This window comes from Oryctolagus cuniculus, chromosome 3 (assembly GCF_051225735.1).
Source record: "Oryctolagus cuniculus isolate XC-2025 breed Fujian yellow rabbit chromosome 3, ASM5122573v1, whole genome shotgun sequence".
Taxonomy (NCBI): Eukaryota; Metazoa; Chordata; class Mammalia; order Lagomorpha; family Leporidae; genus Oryctolagus; species Oryctolagus cuniculus.
In genome coordinates, this window is record NC_142869.1 from 126,800,081 (window position 1) to 126,817,707 (window position 17,627).

Sequence of the window (17,627 nt, forward strand, 5' to 3'; positions counted from 1 at the left end):
TTAATCTGTGGCCAGACATCCTTGCCAACATCTTAACCACTGGGCCAAATGCCCACCCTCATGTTGGAAGTTTCAAATTCTCAGTCACATTCCACCTCCTATTCTTTGTATCTGAACATATGTTTAGCTTATCATCTCAATGAGGTAAAACTGCTTGATACTACCATTCAGTGAGAGAGGAATTCCCATTAGATCCATGACTTTGAAAAAGACCTAGAGTTAGTCATCTTTTCCCTCTTTCCTGGGAGTTTGTGACTACCAAGTCTCAAGTCCTGTTGGGGATTAAATGCCTTGAAGTGAAAGTCAAGGGCTGGATTCATCTTATCATTCTGGATTTCCAATTTTATTTGGTCCTCATTCTGCAAAATCCTCTCTTATTTGGCAAATATTACCTGTTCCTTTAAGATTATTTAAATAACTTCATTCAAAATACTATCAAGGTATTTTTAATGGGTCTTAAAGGACGAGAAAGAAAAGGATTATAAAGTAAAAATACATTTTCCTTAACACTCTCAAGAGTCTTATATTATTGGACAATGATATCACTCATTAATATTTCCATTCTAAAAGCAAGGAAAATTGAACTCATAGAGTTAAAATAACATCACGTATCACTAACTTATTTTTAGTATGATACTGATAACCTTTATGGGTGAGGTACAGCATACAATGACTAACAAATATCACTGTTGTTTGAAGATCGTCATTTCTCTTTTTTTTTCAAAGAAACTTTTTATTTAATGAGTACAGATTCCATAACTACAATTTTAAGTATATAGTGATTCTTCCCACCATACCCACCCTCCCACCCCACCACCTCCTCCCTTCAAACATTGTGGAAGATTAGTCAGTGAATCAATCCATCACCACAGCTATTTCTTATCTTGGCGCAGTAGATTTCAAAAAATCTCCTTTTGTTTAACAGGAATTTTGTAGCCTTTGACCAACATCTCTCCATCTGCCACTCATATCCTAAACTGCATTTTTGGTAACCATCATTCTATTTTCTTGTTCTATGAGATTGACTCTTTTAGATTTCAGATGTGAGTGACAGGACACGTGACAAATTTCTTCCTGTGTCTGACTTATTCCTCAATATAATGTCGTTTTTTAAAAGTTGAAAACTATTCCACTGTTTGTCTATATTGCGAGTGTGTATATGTGTAACTCTATTCAAATGTTGATGGATACTAAAATTGCTTTCATATATTTTTAAAAATATTTTATTTATTTATTTGAGAATATAGTTAAAAACAGAGAGAGGGAGGTACCCATTCTCTTGGTTCCCTTCCATCACCCTCAAGTAGGCAAGGAGGCTTGCAGCTTGATGTTTCCTGCTCATGCCTAGATGTCTGAGCTGGCCCAGTGCACCTGCACTGAGGAGCCGCAGAGGTAGCTGCTGAGAACTCAGAGGATCTCTGAGCCAAAGATGCACACCAGGTGTAGATGACCTGGTGCAAAAAAAAATAGAGATAAGAAATATCTCATTAATATCTTTTTATAGCCAAATTGAAATAATATTTTTGATATATTTGGTTCAATAGAATATATTATTAAAATGAATACCACCTGCCTCTTTCTATTCTGTTAAAAATGTGGCCTTGAGAGCATTTGAAGTTATATGTGCAGCTCGAATTTGGTTTTCATTGAGTGCACCAGGTGATGTCTTCCTGGATACCCTCTGGTGAGCTCCACAAGGTCGCCTTTAGAAAAATCCAGGGTCTGACTTCAGTCCCTCGTGTCCCTTCATCACCCACAGCTGATGATGAACAAGCCTTGGGGAATGGATCCTGTGGTGTGGGGTCACTGTGTGTGCTTGCCACTTTAGCTCGCCCTGTAGTGAGCTGGCTACCACCACCTGGACGAGTCCAGTGAGACAGAACATTCAAACAACAGTGTGGGGATAGCAGAACTCTGGGATTCCTGGTTAGCCAGTCATCTAAGACTCAGGAGAGCTGCCCAGGGTGGATGGGGTGCTGACTGTGTGTGCCCCTCTTGCACCCTACGTGATGCAGCCCCTGGGTTTTAGACTCAGGGGAACACAACCACAGGACAAAAATTTTGACAGCTTCCTGTTTCTAAGACTGGCAGGGACAGAGCCCAGACTCTCCTGGCCAGTCACTGCTTCTGTTAGGGAACTGCACTTCCAGAATATTCTACAGTCATTTTTGAGAATAACAAGTCAGGAACAAGGGCGAACTAAGTCCAAGTCCAGCTGGAGAACTTCCCTGCATCCACGGTCATGGTTGGGTCAGGTCCAGTTCCCCAGGCCTCAAAGATTCAGGAAGAGGTAAGAAGCCCAAGGCTATGACTCACCTCAAGGCAACAGCATAAGGGAAGCCCCTGGCAATAGAGCAAGAGGGATGAAAGAGCTTTGGAAGATTCCTCTAGAGAAAGGTTCATCTGGAAGCATGGCTGCATTGTTTTTTTCCTCAAAGAAGCCTTTTATTTAATGGGTACAAATTTTATAAGTATAACTTTAGGAATATAGTGATTTTTCCCGTCATACCTGCCCTCCCACCCCCACTCCTATGCCACCTCCTCCACCCACTCCATTCCAAGTCCCACTCTCCATTAGGCTTCATTTTCAATTAATTTTACACACAGAAATCAAATTCTATAAGTGTTCAACAATTTGCACACACATTTACAAAAAAAACTGTTTGAGAACAAGTTTTACAGTTAATTCTCATAATACAACTCATTGAGGACAAAATGCATGGGAAGTTAGTGCACAGTGACTCCTGTTGTTAATTTAACAATAATACTCTTATGTGTGATGTCAGTGACCACCCAAGGCTCCTGACAGGAGCTGCCAAGGCTATGGAAGTCTTTTGAATCCACAATCTCTGTCAGTATTTAGACATGGCCATAATCAAAGTGGAAGTTCTCTTCTCCTTTCAGAGAAAATTACATCCTTCTTTGATGGCCACTTCTTTCCACTGGGATCTCTCTCACAGGGATCCTTCATGTAAGACATTTTTTTTTTTTTTTTTGCCATAGTGTCTTGGCTTTCCATGCATGAAACACTCTCATGAGCTTTTCAGCCAGACCAGGGCTGATTCTGAGGTCAGAGTGCTTTTAAAATGATTGTCATTATGTACGTCTGCTGTGTGGACTGCTTCTGATGTTGGAACATTCTCCCCTTTTTAATTCTATTTATTATTAGTACCAGATATTTGATCTTATTTATATAATCCCTTTAACACTTAATCGTATCTAAGTGATCACTTTAACACTTAGTACAGTCACTTTAACACTTAAGATGATATTTTTACTAACTAATTGAATGACAAAACTATTATTGGAATGCAGATCTTTCCCACCTAAGAAGCCCATTCATTTTTAGAGACTTATTTATTTATGCTTTTATCTGAAAGCAAGAGTGATGGTGGGGCAGGCAGGGTGGGAGTGGGAGGGAGAAGAGACAAAGAAAGAAAGGGAGAGGGTGAGAAACACCTTCCGTTGGCTGTTAATTTCCTGAATGTCCTCAACAGCCAGGGCTGGGCCAGGCCAAAGCCAGAAAATCCATCTTGGTGTCCCATATTGTGGAAAGGATCTCGAGTACTTGCAGCATCTTCTGCTGTCTTCCCAGATGCGCTATCAGGGAGTTGAATTGGAAAAAGAGCAGCCATAACTTGGGACTCTGAAGGGGGATGCTGGCATTGTAATCATTTGCTTAGGTCATTGTTCCACAACATAGCCCTTGAAAGCCTATCTTTTGGCTGGCACCCTGCTCAACAGGCTAATCCTCTGCCTGCGGCACTGACACATCACGTTCTAGTCCCGGTCGGGGCACCGGATTCTGTCCCGGTTGCCCCTCTTCCAGGCCAGCTCTCTGCTGTGGCCTGGAAATGCAGTGGAGGATGGCCCAAGTGCTTGGGCCCTGCACCCCATGGGAGACCAGGAGGAAGCACCTGGCTCCTGGATTCGGATCAGTGTGGTGCGCTGGCTGTAGCGCGCCAGCCGCGGCGGCCATTGGAGGGTGAACCAACGGCAAAGGAAGACCTTTCTCTCTGTCTCTCTCTCTCACTGTCCACTCTGACTGTCAAAAAAAAAAAAAAAAAAAAAAAAAAAGAAGAAAAAAGAAAAAAAGAGCATAGTGATACTTTTTGTTCTACTCTCTGTCCATCCCACCCTCCCTTCTCCTTCCTTTCATATTTTTCTTCTAATGTGTGCAGTGACTAACTTTCAATTTACTTCATAATCAAAAGCTTATACTCTTCAATAAAGAAATCCACACGTAGTAAGTAGAAAAACTGTTACAATAACCAAATCTAAAAATGTCAGTTTTTCTCGTGTACATTACATATTTTTTACTACTCTGTATATTAGTTACCAAAAGTCAGGGAAAGATATATTTATCTTTGGAGGAATGGCTTATTTCACTAAATATAATGATCTCATTTGCATCCATTTTTTTTTTAAGAAAGAAAGAATTCCATTCTCTTTTATGGTTGAGTAGTATTCCATAATGTGTAAATATACCACAATTTCTTTTCAGACATCAGTTGATGGATGTCTGGGTTGATTCCCTATCTTAGCTATTGTGAGTTGAGCTGCAATGCACATGGTAGTACAGATAACTCTTTCACTTACTGATTTCATTTTACTTGGGTAAATTCTTAGGAGTGGGATGTCTGGGTCACATTATAGGTCTATTTTCAGACTTCTGAGGAATCTCTAAAGCTGTTGCATTTATTTACATTCCCACCAGCATTGTCTTAAGGTACTCTCCCTCCACATCCTTGTTAGTATTTGTTATATTTTGATTTGTGGATGAAGCCATTCTAATGGGGGTGAGGTGAAACTTCGCTATTGTTTCCATTTGCATTTCTCTGATGGCTAGTGATCTTGAGCATCTTTTCACATATCTGTTGTTCATTTGTAGTTCATTCTTTGAAAAATTCCTGTTCATATCCCAATTCTTACTATTGGCTTATCAGGTGACTTTTTGTATGACTGGGAATTTCTTTTTATAAAATGAAACAAAGAAAGCTATCATGCATGGCTATTTAATGCTTAAGTGAGATGACTATGTTTGAATATATGTTATTACATACATAAATCATCTACCACACAACCTGACCATAGATTATTACTACAAAGACTAGCTGTGAAAGCATGTGGTATTTTGTCTTACATTTGTGTATATGTTTGCAATTAAACTTGCAATCTTGATATTGGTTGCTAAATGGGTGTTTGTTGAATGAATGTATGCAGATATAAATGGTGAGTACATCAACTCCCAAAATTATGTACAACGCTAGCAACCTCAGTTAAACATTTGAACAATCATGCTGTACTCTCTATTTTCCTGTTGTTCAGGTGTTTAGAAAGCCTATTCTGACCTGGAACACAGTATAGACTGTTTGTGCTCCTAAGAACAGTTAAACCCATTTTCCAAATATTTGTGTTATACTTAGACAGAGTCGTGGCTGAGTGGTCTGAGCAATCAAACATTGATGGTGGAAGTCTGATCTTGACATTGGCTCCCAGTGCTGCTGCATGCAAGTCACTTAACCTTGGGCTTCAAGTTTTTCATCTGTAAAATTGGGATAAAAACACTTACCTGCCCCTCAGGAAAATGTAAAGATTTCTGAAAGCCAGTGTGCTAGAAAGTGCTTAGAATGTGAATGATTCCAGAAATAGCAAAGAAAGGAACCTTTTTCTCTCCATTTCTATTCCCACTGGCTTCCTCTGCCTCCTCCATGGAACGAAGTTTCATAGAATCTGAGGGCTTTGGGCCGGCGCCGTGGCTCAATAGGCTAATCCTCCACCTTGCGGCGCCGGCACACCGGGTTCTAGTCCCGGTTGGGGCGCCGGATTCTGTCCCGGTCGCCCCTCTTCCAGGCCAGCTCTCTGCTATGGCCAGGGAGTGCAGTGGAGGATGGCCCAGGTGCTTGGGCCCTGCACCCCATGGGAGACCAGGAAAAGCACCTGGCTCCTGGCTCCTGCCAGGATCAGCGCGGTGCGCCGGCTGCAGCGGCGGCCATTGGAGGGTGAACCAACGGCAAAAGGAAGACCTTTCTCTCTGTCTCTCTCTCTCACTGTCCACTCTGCCTGTCAAAAAAAAAAAAAAAAAAAAAAAAAAAAAAAAAAAAAAAGAATCTGAGGGCTTCAAATGCTAGAAAGCAGGTCTCAGAAAAATCTGAGTGTTAATTGAATGTGGACCTAGTTGGTTCCAAGTGAAGCTCACTGTCAGTTTTGCAGAAACTTTGGATAAATCTTTTTTTAAAAATATTAATAATATAAACAGAACAGACTTCAGGTATTTCACAGAAACAATTTTAAAAAGATAAGCATATTTCACTTGCTCCCATGCTCCCTCCCTCAATCTCCTTTCTTCCTTTCATATTTTTTTAAATTTGCAAAAACATAATTTCAGTCCACTCCACAATTGCAGGCTTAATGCACTACTGATCATACTATTCAGCAAGCAAAAAGTAGGAAGCCCATATTCCACAGGAGTATAAACAAGAACTAAAAACAATCAACTCTCAAGACATCCGTTTCATTCCTATGCAGTTTTTGTATTCTATATTAACTGTCACATATCTGAGGTGACATAAGACTTTTATCTTTTGGGGACTGGCTTATTTCACTAAGCACAAAGGAATGAAGGAGCCTTTCCACCTCTTTTAGACTGGGTTTCCTGAGATCTATTTACTAGGGTTTTTCTAATAATTTTACCAGCATGTTCAGAATTTTCCCACAGGAACACTGACCTGGGAAAATATCAGGACATTTTGGATGCTTGAGAAACTACCACAACAATAAATTTACTGAAACTGAAGTTTATCTCTGGAGTCTTCGGTGTGTGTATGTGTAGGGAGGGGGGAGGTAAGAAAGAAACGTGGAGTTTCTATGGCTCAATTTGCCAAGGGCCATTTTTCACTGATTCTCACAAGCCCTGGAGACATAGCATTTCCCTCACATGTTTTCCCACTTGCATCAATTTCTCTTGTGCTGTCTGACTCGCAACCAAGTGGAAAGCCAGGGAGCTCAAGAGTGAGCAATCAATTAGAACGTGTTAGACAGAGGGGGTGAAAACACAAAAAAATAACCAGACCAAGACGTCGCAGTCCAGCCTGTGAGAAATCTCTGAGTATACAAGGGCGGAGGGGTTTACAGGTTGGGAAAGTTTCCTGAAATAAAGAGGCCGCTGCATGAATCAGGCAGGGTCAGAAGAGGGAGGCCAGCTATGTGCACTCTAGAATGGAGCTTTGTGACTTCTTCATGCAGAAATGGAACAGGTAAGAGTCGCCCTCAGCCACCTCCAAGACTTGGGGTTAGGAATTACTCACAGTGATCCCTGTTCAGTTGTTTTCCCAACACATCAAGGTGGGAGAACAAACATGGGGGGAACAGCAACAGGAGGGAACATGGGCAGCAGGATGCAGACCTTTACGGATGTTTGATCCTCACTGTCTTTGCAGAGAAGGCCATGTGAAAAGAGCTCATCAAACCTCCCAGGCACTGCCTCCTTCTGACTCAGTGTTTCAGTGCTAACGAAGAAGCCCAAGGCAATCAATCAGGATGGAGCACCCTCGTTCTGCAGTTAGGACATTTCAGAGGAGGCCAAGTCTGAGTCCCTGCTGAGGACCTAAAGACTCACTTCTGAGCTGTGCTGAATAGGACTTGGTAAACCTCTCCGCACTTAGTAGAATGGTAACTGCATCTAAACTTTTACTGTGTTCACTATTAATTAGTTTCTCTTCTCATTTGTACCCATGCTGTTACTTACATAATTCATGAAAACAAAATCTGTGACATGAAAATTTCACCAAGAGTGGTGAAGACATCCTGGGAGTGAAAGTGAATGATCGATGTGATTATCTTTATGCTTGAAATGAAAATCTCTAGCTAGACCTTGCTACAATGTGTGCTTCATATTTGATCATTTTTATTATCCCAAACTTACTGCTTATGCATATCTAACAATAATCATCCCCTGTTACATGGTGTCATCTGTCTCTCTCTGTGTGTGAGTACGAGTCCCTAATATGAAGAGATGCGTAAGAGTGAGTGAGACTACAACGCCAGGCCACAACCACTACGGTACTCAAGTATATATTGCTGGCTCTTGATATGACTACCAAGGCCTCCAAACCATCAAAGTCCCTGTACCCTAAGTATAATAAATAGCTTCATGCAGCTACAATGTTTACAAGTGATTATTCAAAAACACACAATAGCCAGAGTTCAGAATGATCAACTGCACCCATCATTAAAAAGCAAAATAAATGGGAAAAGCGTGGGCCAATTTAACAGAAACAAAGACTCAACCTAGGAAGAACACAGCATCCTTATCCTGAGGGACTTAAAAGAGTGTGAGAGTGAAGTGAACACGGCCTGGAGAAGGCTTGAGGGTGGCACATGTGTGGAGTCCTTTTTCCCAGTGTGTCACAGGAATGGTGTGTATGTAGGTATGTGTGTGTTCCTTTGGGTGTACATCAGCCACAGTACCCAGCCACTGTTACAAAAAAAAGTCACACAAAAATCAGTAATTTTTAATTTGGGAAAATACATAGGCTTCTAAAGTAACTCCAAATTCAACATAAATAGGATTAGGATGCATATTTGCAAAGTTATCTAGAAAGGCTATGGTCACCTTCAGAGATTCAGTATTTGATGCAATCTGTATCAATACATATAAAGAAAAAAAAATTCAATTAGCAGGAGAAGCATAGGACAAACAACTTCCTAATTCTTTACCAAAGACTATCCACTGTGAAATGACTGCAACAAGCTATCTTAACCTGTGGGTGTTAATTGATTTGATGCTTCAAAAACAACACAAAGGTGGCATAATAAGAGGAAAAACTTATTGATGGTAATTTCTATTCTTAATTTTCACATGAGAATAATCTTTCTTTACAAAGAAAGGAGCAGAGAAACATACTGGTGGTGAAGACTTCAAATAAGAAATCCACATCTTAACTGATTTTATGTTTGGGTGAAATTTGTCAAAATTTTCTACACTTGGTTTTAAAATTTCAAAACTTATCAACACTTTGTTTTAAAATTTCAGATATCCACTTGAAAGAGTTAGAGGGAGAAACACAAACACACACGCACAGAGAGAGAGAGAGAGAGCTTCCATTAGCTGCTTTACTACCTTCACTCTCCACAAATGGCTGCAATGGCCAGGGATGGCCCAGGCCAAAACCTGGAGCCAGGAATTCCATCTGGGTCTTCCACATGGGTGGCAGGGGACAAACCAATTGGGCCATCTTCTGCTACTTCCTGAAGCACATTGGCATGGAGTTGGATTAGAAGGAACTGTCAGGACTCAAGCGGACACACCTAGAGATGCTGCTGTTGCAGCTGGTGGCTTAAATGCTTTGCACCAATATCAACCCTAAAACTTATGTATTCTTGAGGACTGCAGAATGTTTTGACATAATATTGGCCAGTAAGATATGGAGGAAGTCCTGAGATATTGAGAAAATTACTCAGTGAATTATTCCTAATCAGTAGCTACTTCTAAGGGTTGTATCTTTAATTTCATGAAAATTATATTGAAGTCTTACCATGTGACAGAGAAATAATGGTTTTTAAACAACATATAGTTGATAGTATGGATGATAAACAATGTTATATTTTATCAGCCTGCTGAGGGTGGATTAGAATAGATTCAGTGTACTCTTTAGAGATATAGTAGAGATGTAGACAAGCCTTTATCTTCAAGGGATATGTGATTGCAAAAAGTGCATCAATAATGCACTTATAGAATAAGGCAAAAGAAATAAAAATAATAATATCATATTCACTGAGAAACAGGAATACAAAATACAGACTGGTTCCTTGCCTCAGGGGAGAGATGAGAACGTGTATATTGCCAAGGGCTGGTGCTCAGAGACCATGTCATTGTTCCCAGAACTTGAGCATGAAAGCTGAGAAACTGCACAAATCACAACAGGACGTTCACATTTTATGTGGTCACTAGATCCAGTGTGTGGGTTCTCAAAACTCAGGCTGTTTGCCTCACCATGCTCGTGTTCCCTTTGCACCCCTGCCTCTGGCTCGCCACAGGAAAGGCAGGTCTGAGCCCCAGCTATGGGCTTGCCTCTGCCCTGTTGTGGACAATATACGCTTTCTGCCTTTACGGCCTTAGCAACAATACCCTGAGTGCATTTTTCCTGCCATTTTGGAGATGAAAGTCCTAATTCAAACAGCTAACCAGAATTTTCTCAGGGTTACACAGTGAATAAGTGGCGAAACCAGGACTGTACCAAGGTCAGTTTTCTCCAAGGCACATGATCTTTGGATTAGGTACCCCTTGCTTTGAATTGCAAGTCACCATCTGGCATACCAGCAAGGATAGGTTTTGGCACAAATACAACTGAGTTTAAAGATTATTCATTTATTTGCTGTTAAAGGCTATGTTGGTGACTCAGGCCTGATGAAAAAAAAATCCCAGCAATGACAACAATTAAGAATACTGATGCAATAAAGGAAAAAAACTCTTTGTTTCTATATGTTTCTACATAATTGTTCCTGGTTCTAACATCACTTGCAAAATTATATTATAGAGATTTGTTTTATCAGGAAATTTACTACTTCAGTGTTCTGCTCCACTTTATTGCAAAGGAGCCAAGTCATTTCATTCTCATTTCAACATAAATTTCAAGTGTGTAGTACAACTTGTTACGATTTTTAAAATATCTATTTGATTTTCTATTGATGGCTACCTGGAAATACTCAATGTTTCTATGGCAGCACAATAATGTCATTGCAATGTTAAACTACTTTCCTAGGCTAACACAATTTTACACAGTTCATTATAAAAAGTGGATCATTTCAGATATACTTCTTTCAAATCTGCTTAATGGGGTAAAAAAATTCTTCCTAGTTTATTTGTCTTATAAATGTCCTTTTGAAAATGGGTACTTACATAAAAATAGCATAGAATGTGTTTTTATTTATTTATTTGTTGTTTGTTTTTCTATTTGAGAGGCAGAGAGAGAGAGATCTCTCATTCCTCAGTGCCTGAGAGAACCAGGTCGGTCTTGGCAGGGACCCGCTACTTGAATCACCATCTGCTGCTTCCCAGGGTATAGGAAACAGCAATAATCAGGGCCAGAGCCAGAACTCAAACTCAGGCACTCCAGTGTGTGAAGCAGGCACCCCCAGTGCTGTGTTCACCACTGCCCCAAATGTCTGCGCTGTGTGTGTGTGTTTATTCTTTACTTGAGAAGTATACAGGGAGAGAAACCAACACACAGAAAGAGCTCGTATCTTCTGGTTCTCTCCCCAAATGGCCACCAACAGCCAGAGCAGGGCCCGACTGAAGCCTGGAACCCAGAACCCCATGCTGGTCTCCCTCACAAGTGGCAGGGGCCTAAGTACTTGGACTGTATGTGCTGTTTTCCAAGCACAGTGCAAGGAACAGAAGCAGATCTGAATCAGAAGCAGAGCTGTCTGAACTTGAACCATCCCTGGAGTTGGAGTGAAATACTGGTGCTGCAGGTGGCAAATTAACCTCTGTGCCACAGTGCTAGCCCCTGTAGCCATGAGTTGATGGAGTTATTGTAGCATCCCAAATCAGCACACACACTTTGACAAGTAAACGCTTGACTGAAGGTAGCTCAACACAAGGACAAAAGCAAATGTAACCAAAATAGCCAATCACACCTTGAAGAACCTCTAAGTTTGCACTCTGCCTAGTCTTGAAATAGAACCTGCATCTTGCTGCTTATTAAAAAAATGGCAAACACTATAACAATTATATAAAAACAAAAGACACCAAAGGTACATGGAATACTAGATAGAGCAGATGCTATGTAAGCACAGGTCAATCTGTCTGCTAAAAATCGTGAGAAAGGCAGTGTGATTGCCATCCTGGGATTTTCTATTTCACACAGGTCTAAGGTTGATTCTGTCCAGCTCTGTCTTGGCCACTTCTGCAAGTCAATAGGGCCAGTTTCAAAATTCATCTCCCCTGAACCATGTGTGATTATCTGTAGTGATTTTCCTGATTGGTAGCAGGACCTACAGAACCCTTATCAGCCAACAAAACTTCTGAGCTGAATTTTTCCTGATGACCTACGACCAAACAATGAATGCACTCAGTTTGTGTCAGCAACTGCTTTATAACAGATACTAAAATGTGAACACTGAAAACCCGATACCATATTTCCAGTTAGCATCAGCTCCTAGTCTGTCATTTGAGAGGAGTTTAGGCATCCCATCTAGAGTTTGCTTGAGGATTTAGGGAGCCATACACCTTCTATTTCTCATACTTTTTGCATTAGCAGTACAAGAAAAGCCTTTCTAGGTATGTTTTCAGTTTCAACAAAAGAAAAGAGGTAGTATTTGTATCCATGTGATCAACCTGATAGAAGATGTATGTGAGGCTGAATTGTGTGAAATAAATCCTTTTGTTTTTACACTTTTTTAAAAACTGTGTAAATTCTACTTAGCAAATATGTAAAGAGAATTGGCCTATTTCTTGATTTTGCTGTATTTATGGGCAAGAAAATGTTTGGGGTATTAGAAAGTACAATAAAAAGATAAATGAAGGGGCCAGAGTTGCAGCACAGCAGGTTAAGCCAACACTTGCAATGCCAGATTCCCATATCAGTCTGGAGGTTGAAGTCCTGGCTACTCTGTTGCCAATCCAGCTTCCTGCTAAGGTGCCTGGGGAAGCAGCAGATCTTGGCTCAAGTACTTGGGTCCCTGCCACCCATGTCAGAAATTAAGATGGAGTTCCTGGCTCCTGGTTTCAGCCTGACCACATCCATTTGGGGAGTGAACCAGCAGATAGAAGATTCTGTCACTCTTTCTCTCTCTTTCTTCCTCTCCATCTCCCACTCTCTCTCTCTGTCACTCCCACTCTCTGCTACTCTGCCTTTCCCAAAAAATAAAAGTAAAATAGTAAAGGTAAATGTATGCATTACCATTACATAATACTAACTGAATATTAAAATGCACTGGGGCTTTTTAAATCATGTATAACCTTCAGGCCCAGTCTGTTAATTTACTCCTTTCATTTTATATTAGAGGCAATTGAGCCTTGGAAGGGTAAATTAATTTGCTCAATTCCCTAAAGATACCAGAAGATCCAATATTAATACTCTAGTTGTTGACACCAAAGATCATATTTGTTATATTATATGGTGTGGCCTCCCCACATAAGAGTAAATTTATGCAGAATTACCAGTTTTTATAAATCTTTAAAATTAAGTGATCCTCTAGATAAAAATGGCAAATTATTTTTAAAGATCAAATACTTAATTTTTATTTATTATCAAAGCAATAAAATTGGTAGTGATACTATCATGATACAGCCAAATACAAAACACCTTTTCTGCAAATGTTGGAGCAATGGGCAAATTAACAAATGAGATCAAAGTAAAACTCAGAGCTGGACAATTAGAAGAAATGGACAAAGCACCCTGTAGCTGAACTTGGACAATTGTGAATTTTAATAAGGTAAAGCCCCCCAAGTCCCAGGAAATAATTATTCATTATGTACCTTTACTTCCCACTCTACAGTCCAAATCCTATAGCTCTCCAGTGTAGAATTATGTTCACCATCTATACACAGAGAGCTCTTGAAACTGATGTGTTCTTCAGTGTTTATCAGAGGTCTATTTGAAGAAGAGGCTTAGTAGCTTTTTCACCTTATCCTATGTAACAATGGACTGATGTCCTTTGCTCATACTCTTGAAACCATTAGGAGAATAAGACAACTCTTGTGTTTGACTGCAGATGGAACAGCAACCTAAACATGGTATTTGATGAAAGTGGACACAAAACCTGTGGGGGTGAGGGGTGGGATGAAAAAGCTAGTCCATATTGTACTATTTCTGGACCATTTATAAGAAAACATAATGAGTTTACTAAAGTTTCCACCACTAGAAAACTATTCAACACATAAATAATAAGTAAAGTGTAAAATCAGTCGGATGTTTGATAAATTTTGTAGCTAGCACTTGTAAAATTCAGGAAAGAATTTGAAACCAATGAAGAACAGTCGACATTAAATAGTATGAAGTTACAATTGTCCCAATCATGTAAATAACTTTCTAAGAACTTCAAAGATGCAATTTTATTTTAATGATGACCTGATACTGGGTGGCAAACTGGCTTTGGGAATAGCAAGGTGTGGGTGAAGTTAAATTGAACAACTACCACCTATAAGATCTAGGACTTTGACTTATTTTGAAATCTATCTGATAATTTATTTAATCTACTGGAAAGTTGAACTAAATAACATTCATTACACGGGAGCAATATAAGTAGGATGAGATACGTGGAACTTTCTAGAACAATACATGGACTATTGTACACTCTCGTTAAATATTAATTTCTCTCCTTTGATATAATTACACCAAGTCCTTTTCCTTGGTAAATATCCTGAATATATGTACTGAGTCAATCTCCTGACATTGAATTTGGTACACATCTAATCCAATCCAACAAAAGAATTTCTTTTTCCTTTACAAATGTTACTTTTTACAGTGAAAATGTGTAATTGATGGATATGCTCTGGCCTTTTACAAATAATCCCTTCACAATGTTCATTTTGTGCCATAAAGTAAGGAATACTTCTTCAACTCTTGCCATCACGTTCCACAGTAAGTGTTCTAATTATACACACACAAACACACACATATGAAGTTTATATATAAATAACTATATGTATCATGATGTCCTAAGCTACAAGCCAAGTGGCCAGGACTTTAGTCAGCAATCTAGAAACATACTGGAAAATAAAAGATAAATGTTTAAGTTGCATCTGACCTCTCTTGTGGTATGAAAACATCTGCATTGTTGCATAGCTGCTAAATTCAAAACCTGGGACGCCAGCATCCCCAGTGGAGTTGATTCCTGTCTTGGCTGCTCCACTTCCTACCCAGCTCCCTGCCAATGTCCTGGGAAAGCACTGGAAGATGGCCCAAGTGCTTGGGCCCCTGCACTCACGTGGTAGACCCAGATGGAGTTTCAGGTTTCTGGCTTCCACATTGACCAAACCCTGTCCACTGAGCCATTTGAGGAGTGAACCAACAGATGGAAGTGACATCTCTCTCCTCCCGCCCCTCTCTCTGTCTCCCTCCCTCTCTGTAATTCTTTCAAATAAATAAATAAATCTTCAAAAAAAAATCTGCAGAGGCAGATGCAGTCGTGTGCTGGTAGCTCCTGTCTCACTGCCAGCTCTAAAAACAACCAGAGGAACACAGCAGGGAGTCGCCTGTAGCTGGGAAGCTGTGGAGTCAGCAACGGTTTCAGTTGTGTATTCGAATTTGAGTTTCTGAAAAATTATACCTTTTAAACAGAATACATCTGTTTAAGGTTAGACATTTTAATTGACAAATTAAATTCTATATATATATATTTATGAGGTACAATGTAATGTTTTACATTTTCAAACATTGTGGAAGATTAGTCAGTGAATCAATCCATCACAACTATTTCTTATCTTGGTGCAGTAGGTTTCTTTCTTTTTTTTTAACTTTTATTTAGTAAATATAAATTTCCAAAGTACAGTTTATGGATTACAATGGCTTCCCCCCCATGACTTTCCTCCCACTCGCACCCCTCCCATCTCCCGCTCCCTCTCCCATTCCATTCACATCAAGATTCATTTTCAATTATCTTTATATACAGAAGAATGATTTAGTATATATAAAGATTTCATCAGTTTGCACCCACACAGAAACACAAAGCATAAAATATTGTCTCAGTACTAGTCATAGCATTATTTCACATTGGACAACACATTAAGGACAGAGATCCCACATGAGAAGTAAGTACATAGTGACTCCTGTTGTTGACTTAACAATTTGACACTCTTGTTTATGGCATCAGTAATCACCCCAGGCTCTAGTCATGAGTTGCCATGGCTATGGAAGCCTTTTGAGTTCGCTGACTTCGATCTTATTCAGACAGGGTCATAGTCAAAGTGGAAGATCTGGAAAACATTATGCTGCGTGAATTAAGCCAGTCCCAAAGGGACAAATATCATATGTTCTCCCTGATCGGTGACAAGTAACTGAGCACCAAAGGGAAAACCTGTTGAAGTGAAATGGACACTATGAGAAACAGTGACTTGATCAGCCTTTGACCTGACTGTTGATGTACAATGTAATACTTTATCCCTTTTAATATTTTTTTTGTTCTAGTACTATTGGTTGAATTCTGTAATTAACACACAATTATCCTTAAGTGTTTAAATTTTAACTTAAAAGGGTGCAGTAGGTTTCAAAATAACCCCTTCTTGTTTAATAGGAATTTTGTAGCCTTTGACCAACATCTCTCCACCTACCACTCATATCCTAAACCCCATTTTTGGTAACCATCATTCTATTTTCTTGTTCTATGAGTTTGACTCTTTTATATTTCACATGTGAGTGACAGGACCCGTGGCATTTATCTTTCTGTGTCTAACTTATTTCTTTTAGTATAATGTCATTTTTTAAAAGTTGAAAACTGGGTTGGCGTTGTGGCATAATGGGTTAAAGCCCCAGCCTTAAGTCCCCGCTGCTCTACTTCTGTTCCAGCTCTCTGCTATAGCCTGGGAAAGCAGTAGAAGATGGCCCAAAATCTTAGGCCCCTGTACCGATGTGGGAGACCCAGAAGAAGTTCTTGGCTCCTTGCTTCGGATCAGCACAGCTCCAGCCGTTGCAGCCAGTTGGGGAGTGAACCAGCGGATGGAAGACCTCTCTCTCTCTCTCTCTCTCTCTCTCTCTCCCCCTCTGTGTGTGTGTAACTCTGACTTTCAAATAAATAAATAAATCTTTTTTTTAAAAAAGTTGAAAACTATTCCACCGTGTGTCTATATTGTTAGTGTATATACATGCATCTTCATTCAAATGTTGATGGATACTAAAACTGCTTTCATAACATTTTTTAAAAATTTTATGTATGTATGTATTTTATTTATTTATTTGAGAGGTAGAGTTACAGAGATATATAGAGAGAGAGACAGACAGAGAGAAAGTTACCCCATCTGTTGGTTCCCTCCCCAAATGCATGCAATGGCCAGAGCTGGTCTGATCCAAAGCCAGGAGCTTCCTCTGTGTCTCTCACACAAGCTCAGGGGCCCAAGAACTTCTGCCATCTTCCACTGCTTTCCCAGGCCATAAGCAAGAGCTGGATTGAAAGAGGAGCAGCAGGACACCAACCAGCACCCATATAGAATGCTGGTGGCACAGACAGAGGCTTAATCCACGATGCCACAGCACCTGCCCCTGCATTTCTTGGCTATTGAGGATAGTGCTGCAACGAATGTTGGAGTGCAGATATCTCTTTGATGCACTGGTTTCATTTTCTTTGGATACAGATATAGGCAGAATGGAACTGCTTAACCAAATGATACCTCTACTTTTTAGTTGTTTAAGGAAATTCCGTACTATTTTCCGTAGGTTGGTATCAGTCTACCAAGAGGTGGAATTAGGGCCCACTTTTTCCACATCCTGTGAACACCTGCAAACCTCTATCACTTTTATAGTGGCCATTGTAAAATGGGTGAGGTTTTAATTTGTATTTCCCTAAAGATCAAAGATATTGAGTATCTTATATATACCTACTCATACATCTTTTCATTATAAATACCTATTCATCTTTGCCCATTTTTAAATAAGACTGTTTATTTTCTTGCTGCTGAATTAAGCCAC

The 17,627-nt window shown here is 39.9% G+C and overlaps 1 long non-coding RNA gene across 3 annotated transcripts in view; it reads right to left on the reverse strand.

The window, feature by feature from the left end:
- Positions 1 to 1,244: 1,244 nt before the first annotated feature.
- Positions 1,245 to 17,627, reverse strand: part of LOC149127499 (uncharacterized) — a 50,109-nt gene continuing 33,726 nt past the window's right edge. Inside the window, exon 3 of one of the 3 annotated variants that reach the window (XR_016231260.1) lies at positions 1,245 to 1,451. This is a non-coding gene — a long non-coding RNA (uncharacterized LOC149127499). Of the gene's footprint in view, positions 1,452 to 15,628; positions 16,024 to 17,627 lie in introns of those variants that run through there. The other 2 variants (XR_016231259.1, XR_016231261.1) reach the window with 2 other exon arrangements.